General features: G+C 43.5%; 1 long non-coding RNA gene across 1 annotated transcript in view; it reads right to left on the bottom strand.

The window, feature by feature from the left end:
• The window catches only part of LOC114488057 (uncharacterized), a 19900-nt gene extending 12535 nt beyond the window's left edge, over window positions 1-7365 (bottom strand). Inside the window, exons 1-2 of the long non-coding RNA XR_003683745.2 lie at window positions 6061-7365; window positions 3273-4865 (exon numbers count right to left, since the gene is read on the bottom strand). This is a non-coding gene — a long non-coding RNA (uncharacterized lncRNA). The remainder of the gene's footprint in view (window positions 1-3272; window positions 4866-6060) is intronic.
• Between the last annotated feature and the right edge of the window lie 2839 nt (window positions 7366-10204).

The following is a 10204-nucleotide window of genomic DNA, read 5'->3' as shown; positions in this document are numbered from 1 at the left end:
GGTCCGGGAAGATCCCACATGCCGTGGAGCGGCTGGGCCCGTGAGCCATGGCCGCTGAGCCTACGCGTCTGGAGGCCGTGCTCCGCAACGGGAGAGGCCACAACAGTGAAAGGCCCGTGTACAGCAAAAACAAACAAACAAACAAACAAACTAAAATATTCCTTTGATGTTGACATCAAATAAAGTATATAGTTACAAATTCCAGACACTCTGAACTCAACCTCAGTGAATTGTGTCTTTGACTTGTCTCATTCCACTATTTGTTATTGCTTAAGAATATTTAAACTCTTAAGACCCAGCTTTCATACAGGAATTCCCTCCAGTTGAGAGAAGCAGATCCTTTCCCTGAAGTGCAACAAAGTACTCTCCAGCCAGAGGAGCCTGTTCTCCACTCCCTACCAGAGCTATTAAAGGGAGCTCTTGTATTAGCGGATAAAGTACCTCTTCCTCTGATTGTCTTTGTTTTTTTTGGTTGTTGTTGTTTTTTGGTTTTTTTTTTTGCGGTACGCGAGCCTCTCACTGTTGTGGCCTCTCCCATTGCGGAGCACAGGCTCCGGAGCGCAGGCTTAGCGGCCATGGCTCACGGGCCCAGCCGCTCCGCGGCATGTGGGATCTTCCCGGACCGGGGCACGAACCCGTGTTTCCTGCATCGGCAGGTGGACTCTCAACCACTGCGCCACCAGGGAAGCCCTGATTGTCTTTGTTGTGCATGCCTGGGTCTACTACTTTGAGAAATTCCTTGGAGAGTTCCAGCTGAAGGAAGCAGATTTATTTAGATAGAAATACACTCAGACATGTGGACCATCTCAGAAGGTGAGAGAGTACCCTGAAATATCATGGTTAATTTTTATGGGCTGGGTAATTTCATAGGCTAATGAGTGGGAGGATTATTCCATTTTTTTAGGGGGAGGGGCAGAGATTTCCAGGAAGTGGGCCACCACCCACTTTTTGACCTTTTATGCTTAGCCTCAGAACTGTCATGGCGCTGGTGGGTGTGTCATTTAGCATCTAATATATTACAGCGAGTGTATAATGGGTCTCAAGGTCCACTGGCAGTCAAATCTTCTGCCGTCTTGGATCTAGTGAGTTCTAACCAGTTTTTGTCATGTCCTATGGCCGTGTCATTCTTAAAAAGGTTGGGCTGTGACCCCTTCCCTCCTGTTTCATTCCCCCCTCAGAGATTTTACTCCCGTATTCTTACGGGAAGCAGAGGGTTGATGGTCTGTCTTCTACAACTGCTTCAGGGCTGAATAGGGGCGTCGACCCTGCCTGTCAGGGAGTAAAAAAAAAATCTCTGGATGCCTGATCTAGGGGCCACAAGGGCAGGACAGCTCCTTGTTTTAAGTCCGTACGGGCTGGAAGCCGTCATCTTGATGTGGAATTGTAACTGTTTCCTTAGCCTTCCTATGAATCTTCTTGATGATGAAGCACTTTTTGTAACAGTGTCAGAGTACAAAAATATCTATAAATGACAAAAGACTTAAAAGGCTTGATTACACCTCTGATTACATTTAATTTAACATACGAAATAATCCTAGTTAAATACTTCTCTTTGAGTTACCTCAGGGGCCCTCGAAAGTATCCCAAAGTTAGCTGGAAATCAAAGGAACTTTAAAATTTGGTATTTGGGAAGTTTGTCAAAAAGATTTAAAACACTTGGTCAAATAAGATCATAGGTCACTGTGAGACAATAGTTACTTAGCCAAAGTGACAATAAACCATTTCAAACTCAAATACAGAACAGATCACTTAAAAGGTAAAGAACTTAAAACCTGTTAGCAAAGACAGTTCAACATTTTAAGAAAACGTCCTTTTAAGAGAGAGAAAGGCCAAATTCAAGTGTTGCACCAGCTTACTTTTAAAATTCATTTACTCAAATTTATTCTAAACTTACTTAGTCAATCCTGACCATGCACAAAACCCTTTTCTCAGGGTCCACTTTCCACAAACCTTTTATCACTTTCTATATCCATCACTTTTATTTTTTTCCATCCAGAAACAACCAGAAGACAGATTTTCTTTTCCCTTAATTAAATGCAATTCCATTCCTCACACTTTCTTTACTGAAAACACACAATCTGCTTTCCTTAAATGTTTTTTTCACATCGAGTTACTTTTCTTGTTGACAAATCCGTAACAGAATGAGGTCTTATTTGACCTCTAGTAAACCTGGGTACAATAGAAGTACTATACTTAACATTGATGACTCTATAAAGACATGTCTATATTAATCAGACCAACCAGCTTAAGCCCCCTTTAATACCAGATATCAGTCTAGTATTGAATATTCCCCAGATGACGTGAGCCTGAAATTCATTCTGTCCAGTTTTATATTTCTGAGTATTTATATAAGCTATAAGGACTTAATTTCCTTTAAGCCAATTAAATAGAGCTCTTTTATGAATTAATTTTGGCAATAGCATACATCTACAACACACATAGCTACATACGAACACAAACACAGAGACCTCATAGTTCCCATTTCAAAATTTCAGCCCCGAGTCAGGTACAGTAATATAAAACCCATCATTTACAAGGGGTTGGATTCAAATTGGGCTTCCAGCAGATGGAACAAATCCAGGTCACCTGTCTAGATGGCTAAACCCTTTTTACTAATGTTTACAGAAAAGACACTTTCTAAATTACCCTCTTTCAAAATTTGCATTTTAAAAAGGTGGCAGAGATAAGGATTCCTGAGAAGACCAGGTAGGATTGGAGTATTACAGGGAGATTGGCATGGCACCAAAAGCCCATAATTAATGAATTTTGAGATTAGGGATTGGAGGCCTCTTTGAGCCTCTGGTTTTATGGGGTATTGGCGCCTGGAAGGGAAGTTATTAGTTTCCTGTAAGGTGATTTTTATAAGAGTGACAAATTTGTTTTCCCTCGGATTCCCTGATCCCAGACCTGTGGATCTGTAAGTTTTTCAATTTCTGGGGGGAATATTTTGGGTTGGCCTGTCCATGTCTTGTATAATACATAGTCCAGCCAAAAACACTCCTTGGCTTTGGTCTTCAGGGAGAGTAAGAGTTGCCCCCAAGACTGAGAAAATCCCTTCCCAATAATGGGCTGGGGCATTCAGGCATGACAAGGAGCTTGTGAGTTTTAAGACTCTTTCCCCAGGAGCAAGTTAGAGGGGGTGGTGGAATGTTTTAATTTTGGCTTTCCTTCAACCCCAACAATAGAGCAGGTTTCAGGGGCAAGGGGCCCAGCACGAGAAGTCAGGACAGAATAAGTGGCTCCTGTGTGCACTAGAAATTGGACAAGCTTACCTGCCACATCAGTGGTCACCCGCAGTTCCTCCCGTGTATGATGACTGTCTTCTCAGGAGCCTTGGGAGGTCCCAGGTCCTGTCAATCAACCACTGCCATGACTGGCATGGGGGAATATCCTCACTCCCTTTGGAGCTGGGGGCAGTCCTTCTTCCAGTGGCCCATCTTCTTGCAGAGTGGGCATGGCGTTTTGGGTGTAGGCTGGGACCTGTTTCCTGAGCATTCCTTGCGCCAGTGTTCAGGACTCCCACAGCTGAAACTGGTTCCTTTCCCTGGTGGAGTTCTTCTAGGAGTACTTTTGGGGTGACCAGGAAGGAGGTGGCTTAGGTCTCATCATGACAGCTGCCAAAAGCCTGGCTTGCTGTTGTTCCTTCCTCAAATCATGCTGTTCCTTCTTTTCCTCCTCAGCCTGGTCTCTATTGTTAAAAACACTGAAGGCTGTGTCAATAAGAAGGTTGAGAGGGGTTTAGGGCCCCATGGCAAGCTTTTGAAGCTTCTGACAGATGTAGGGGTTGATTGGCTAATGAGGTGGGTTGCAAATACAATGTGTCCCTTGAAAATATTTGGGTCTATATTCGTATATTTTCTGAGGGCATCTACCAATCGGGGCTGAAATAGGGCAGGATTATCATCTTGGCCTTGGGTGACCTCTTTAACCTTAACATAGTTAACAGGTTTAATTACGCATCATTTCATCCCTTCAATGAGGCGAAGGATCATTGATCCCTACTAATGATACCAGGCTGGCCTGGTTGATAGTCCCAGCTGGGATCCATTAGAGGCTCTGCTGTCAGGCCCAAAGGATATCGATGTGGTTGGGCAACCTGTAATTCATCAGCATATGTTTGAACCTGTGCCCAGATATGGGCCTTTTGCTCACTAGTGCAGCAGTGGGAAAGGACAATATTTTCATCCTTCTAGGTAAGGTCAAAGGAGAGAGTCGGTGCCTGGAATTCTTCAGTGAACTGCCCCGGGTCCTCCAAGAATCTGCCTAAGCAGGTGTGGCATTGGTTAAGGTCAGACAAGGAAAAAGGGGTGTGGACTCTGGTAATTCCCTGAGGCCCACCTACTACTTCCCGAAGGGGGCAAAGAGGCTCTGGCTGCATTTCTGGTACGGAAGGGTAAAGAGGCTTATAGGGCGGGGGAGAGGCTGAAGATGGTGGAAGAGTGTTAGGACTTGGGTCTTCTGTCTGGGGCTCCTGTTCTTCCAGGTGTGCCACTACAGAGGGCTTTTGTGTAGCCTAAATGGGTCCCAGCCGGCCAGGTTCCCTAACCTAGGACTTGCGAAGCTCCGGGTTTTCTCTCAGGGCCATAAGAGCCTGTACATAAGGAACTTCTGTCCTATTTCCTCTGCCTTTTGTGAAAGATGTCTAACTGTAGGATTGGTATTATAGTTGAGGCTCCCGTTTGCTGGCCAGGCCTCATCGTCCTCAAGTTTATACTGGGACCAGGCTTCATTACAAAGGAAAATGAGCTTTTTCGTTTTAAAGAATCTAGAGAAAACTTGTCCCAGTGACTCAAATTGCAACCAAGGGGTGAGTCCTTGGGGATGGAGGAGGTGTTTCCCATCGTTGCTTCATGGAGAGGGTGCTCCTGTACGAGAGAGAAGCACTAGCGTTAGGAGATCCCATGGGAGCTCTCTAAGACAGGACTGGTTCCAGGCATCCCCATCCACATGGTCCTGTTGACTTTATCCACAGTGTGGGTTAGCTACTTCCCCATGTGGCGGTCCTGTTGGCCCCAAAGTCCTGGGGCCTGTATCCTATCCTGGCGTCTGTGGTACCCAGGATGAGTGACCTTCCTGAAGGTTTCTCTATACAGTCTATAGATTAATTCCTGTGTTCTGGGATATGTTCCCCTGGAATGGACATCCTCATGGCTCTAAGACTTATTTAAGTCCCAGCCTTTTTCCCTAAAAAGGTGGTAAGTTTCAGAAAACAGGCACTGGCCATTAAGGCAGATGGTTTGTGAGAGAGAAAAAACTTCTCTTTTCCCTTCCTTTTTGTGGGCAGCACCCCTGGGACCTTGGTGCCATCCTCCCCCTTCCCCCCTCCCACACATGCTCTGGCCAGCGGGCAGTGGGGCTGGGTGCAGGGGCTGATATGGCAGCCGAGGCAGAGGCACCGTGACTGTTGTTAGGGAGATGGAGGGCCCCCCGCAACCCTAGAAGAACACTCCCAATCACGTGACCCCAGGGAGGCAGCAAGGCAGATGCGGGTCATTGCTCAGGCATGTATCCCTGGGGCGTGGCCATGCAGTTTGAGTCGCCTGCCCAGCCCTAACAGGGCATGGTGGCAGTGGGGTCGGGGTGGACTCTGGAGGGGGCAGGACAAACGCCAGGAGGCGGGTGGTGAACTATGGTCCCACCACCGTGAGTCCCAACCACGTGGGGAGGAACCATCCCCCTCCTAATACCGGGGGTATGCGCACAGACAGCCTACTGCTTGAGGGAGCTCCCCAAGGGATTGCAGCCGCTGCAACCATGGCACAAACTCTAAGTAAGGTTGCATTCCATATTTTTACACAATTGGACCTGTTAACAGTTAATTAAATGGTGGATGAGGCAAACCCAGAAGGCAAAGATCCTGTGGTTCAGGTCCCTAGATGTCTGTGAGGATGACTGGCACTAAGGCTGTGCCTCTCAAGCCCAAGGGAGGTGAGACGCTAAGTCCAAAAAGGCGACAGACAGTAAGAAAGCAAAAGAGAGAGAGTAGGAGAATGGGAGAGTAATGGTGGGAAATAAAGTAGTCCCTCTCAAGCGCAAGGGAGGCGAGAGGCTGAGGCTTACCGAATTCTCCTGGCTAGCTCACCAACATGTTCCCAGTGAATCTGAGGTTCTTGCTTCGTTCTAAAAGAATTTGGAGATGAAGTGATAGGTAAGAAGTGGAGTGTGGACCATCTCAGAAGATGAGAGGCCTTGGGAGAAACACACTCCACAGACAGAGCGTGGGCCATCTCAGAAGGCGAGAGAGGGTCCCAAAATATGGTGTGCTTATTTTTTATGGGCTGGGTAATTTCATAGGCTAATGAGTGAGCGGATTATTCCAATTATTTGGAGGAAAGGGGCAGAGATTTCCAGGAATTGGGCCACTGCCCACTTTTTGGTCTTTTACGGCCTTTTACGGTTAGCCTCAGAACTGTCATGGTGCTGGTGGGTGTGTCATTTAGTATGCTAATATATTACAATGAGCATATAACGAGGCTCAAGGTCCATTGGAAATCTAATCTCCCGCCATCTTGGATCTAGTGAGTTCTAACCAGTTTTTGTCGGGCCTATGGCCATGTCATTCTTTTAATGGTTGTGCCCTGTCCCCTTCCCTCTTGTTTCAATAAGAGATTTAGCCTTATGGGCCTTTTGGTGCCACTGTAAACGATCTATAAGTAATCTGTAGCTTTCAATTTTTAAAGGATACCTTTCTAATAATTTATGACTGAAGTAACTTTTAAAAAGTCCTTCGTATCTCTCTACATTTTTTCTTTTAAAAGATAAATAGAGCTTGTAAGCCATAAAATACCTAACACCTTTCTGTTTCTGTTTGCTTTTTTTCCTCCTGATTAAGGTACTACATCTTTCTACCTATGGAAATGGAAAGATTGGTATGAATCTGCAGTCATTTAAAAAATTTCTGTGCTTCATAAGTTATGGTGAACCAAAAGTTGCCTTAGCTAATTTTACTAAGCTAATCTGTACATTTCTACTCACATAAGGAGTCTTTTAAGAAGGCTCACACTGCAGTACAGTGATTCTCAAGCTTTCACCAAAGGACTGTGTTTTTTTTGTTTTTTTAAAAATTTCCATCCATTGCAGATTGATACTTTGGTAAAATACAATAAAAATTAATTACTAGAAAAATTTTGAGATACAAAATAAAAGCCCCGTTTATTATAATAGACATAAGATGGCTGTCAAATATAAAAATGTTTGAATGTTTTATTTTCTGTTTCTATGATTATCTTGTCATAAACCAGTAAAAGGACCACACTTTGAGTAGAGCTGATGAGAATACATGCACAGACATTACCACCTGCTCATTTACACTTTATCTGAGTGGACCGGGATAACTGAAGACCAACAGGATCTCCAAATGCCTTCCTGTCCCCATTATCTTTTTGTTTGTTTGTTTTGGTTTTGTTTTTGTTTTTGTTTTCTCTGATGTGGGCCTCTCACTGTTGTGGCCTCTCCCATTGTGGAGCGCAGGCTCCGGACTCGAAGGCTCAGCGGCCATGGCTCACGGGCCCAGCCGCTCCTCGGCATGTGGGATCTTCCCGGACCGGGGCACGAACCCGTGTCCCCTGCATCGGCAGGCGGATTCTCAACCAGTGCGCCACCAGGGAAGCCCTGTCCCCATTATCTTAAGTCACTGTTTAGAGAATAGCCACTTCCCACTTGAAGAATAGTGAAAACTAAAGTAAATATGGGGGAAATGGCAGGCAGCTCAGTTGCTGTGGCAGCAACTCTACATTTTCCAGCTTAATGTTTCAACCTGAATTACCTGGAGTTGGAAGGATGTGCTGTGGAATTTGGGAGAGAGGCTGGAAGAAAACCAATTAGTCCCTCACCAAGTATTTAATAGGCTGGCAAAGGAGCTGTGTTGGAATGTTGGCTGTACGTCTGCTCCGCTGTGTCTGCTTGGCAGGGTTACCCTCTCTGAAGCTGTTTCCATGAATATACAATGGGGACAAGGATGCCTCTGGTAACCACAGCGGTGGCTCAAAGGTTTCAATATGGTTGGTAATGGATGTTAAATTCTAAAGTGTTGTGCGAATATAAAGCATTAAGCAACTGTTTTCTAAAAGCTGAGCTAATTAGAAGTTGGAAAAATGGTTAAGACATCAGCTTTATGTTTATTTATCATTAGGAGAAAATGTTTTAGCATGTCCTATATTCAAATTTACAGATGGTAAAGACAGGGAGCGCATTTGTGGGTGGAAGGTTTGTTTTCTCCAGTTTATTTTTAAAGCCATTCTCTATGGTTGACCTCTCTCTACACCCTCTCTCTTGGTCTTTCATTCACTTTCACTTTCCTACTCCTGTTCTTTGTTGATACCTTAAATACTTGGAGCTAAATTCAAGTCTCTGAATCTCACTTTACGCTGGAAACTAAGAGGAAGTTCACCATGGAGAAACACTGTCTCTTCGAAGCAGCAAACACAGTGACACAAGTGCTACTCAAAAGTCAGTCAGTGACCAGAGCTGGGTCTTTGCTTTAAAGTTTGCTGTTTCCTATCTGCACGTTCACTTCCAGAAATTTATCCTATAGACATATTTCACAAAGATCATTGTGTAAGGATTATCAAGGAGGTCTGTAAAAGTGAAAAACAGACCAATCTAAACATCTGAAAGAATGACTAAAATTATGCTAGAGGGGTCCCAGACGCAGGCACTCATTTTTACTTCTCTAAAAGTTGAGCTCAAATGGCCGAGGAGTTTTTCTACTCCCGGTATTCTGGCTTCCCTAGCTTACGAACCAGAAAAACTTCCATGTTATACTGTCTTCGGTTCCCTATTTACTGATTGTGAGCTTTGTAGAACAGACATACCTGGCCTGAAATTTGGTAGATGAGGGAGAAGTCTGAGATAGAAAAGTAATGTACAATCTGGAAAACTTCCTGATAACTTAGTGAGTATACCAAGGAGATTAGGCCAGTGGCAGAATCTCTTCTTCCACTCTATTCATGGCTTCTCTTTTAACCTTCTTTACATGTAGTCCCATCCCGATCCCCTTGAGACCCAAAGAGGCAGTAAGAGAGAGCTCTGATCTGTGGTAACAAGCCTAACAGAAATCATATATTTACCCTTTAAAACTTCACCATCAGATTTCTTTGCCAGAACACCATGAAATCAAAGCGGTATTCCTGATAATCTCATGTTGACCGGGAATTCTAACTGGCATTTATACATTGTTATTGAATAAAAACAGGAAACTGAATTATTATTTAATAAGTCCACTTTGTTTAGTAAGAAAAAGTCTTTTCAAACCATGAGGTACCTGAGGGAAAAGTACTCTCTAGCATATTTAGGGACAGAACTGCCTGAACAACCAGGAGTCTTGCATCAAAAGAATTTAACCTACCTGTGGGTGCACTTGATAAGGTCAAATCTGAAGCGAAATCTTTTGATTTTACATTACTAGTGTTCTTTCTCCCTCTCCCAACATTCAGTCTTTGCTAAACTTTACATAAAACCCACCAATATTATAAAACATTCAAAAAAACAAACAACCCAATCAAAAAATGGGCTGAAGACCTAAATAAATTTCTTTAAAGAAAACATACCAATGGCCAACAGGCACATGAAAAGGTGCTTAACATCGCTAATTATTAGAGAAATGCAAATGAAAAGTACAATGACGTATCACCTCACACCTGTTAGAAGGGCCATTATCAAAAAGTCTACAAATAATAAATGCTGGAGAGGGTGTGGAGAAAAGGAAACCCTCCTACACTGTTGATGGGAATGTAAATTAATACAGCCACTATGGAGAACAGTATGGAGGTTCTTTAAAAAACTAAAATTAGAGCTACCATATGATCCAGCAATCCCACTCCTGGGCATATACCTGAAGAAAACCAAAATTCGAAAAGATACATGCACCCCAATGTTCATTGCAGCACTATTTACAATAACCAAGACATGAAAGCAAACTAAGTGTCCATCAATAGATGAATGGATAAAGATATGGTATATATATATGATATATACACACACACACACACACACACACATATACACACAATGGAATATTACTCAGCCATAAAAAAGAATGAAATAATGCCATTTGAAGCAACATGGAAGGACCTAGAGATTATCATACTAAGTGAAGTTAAGTCAGAGAAAGACAAATATCATATGATATCACTTATTTGTGAAATCTAAAAATATGATACAAATGAACTTATTTACAAAGCAGAAATAGACTTCAGACATAGAA

Source organism: Physeter macrocephalus, chromosome 16 (genome assembly GCF_002837175.3).
Source record: "Physeter macrocephalus isolate SW-GA chromosome 16, ASM283717v5, whole genome shotgun sequence".
In the NCBI taxonomy this organism is placed as follows: Eukaryota; Metazoa; Chordata; class Mammalia; order Artiodactyla; family Physeteridae; genus Physeter; species Physeter macrocephalus.
This window is presented reverse-complemented; position numbering and strand designations above follow the sequence as displayed.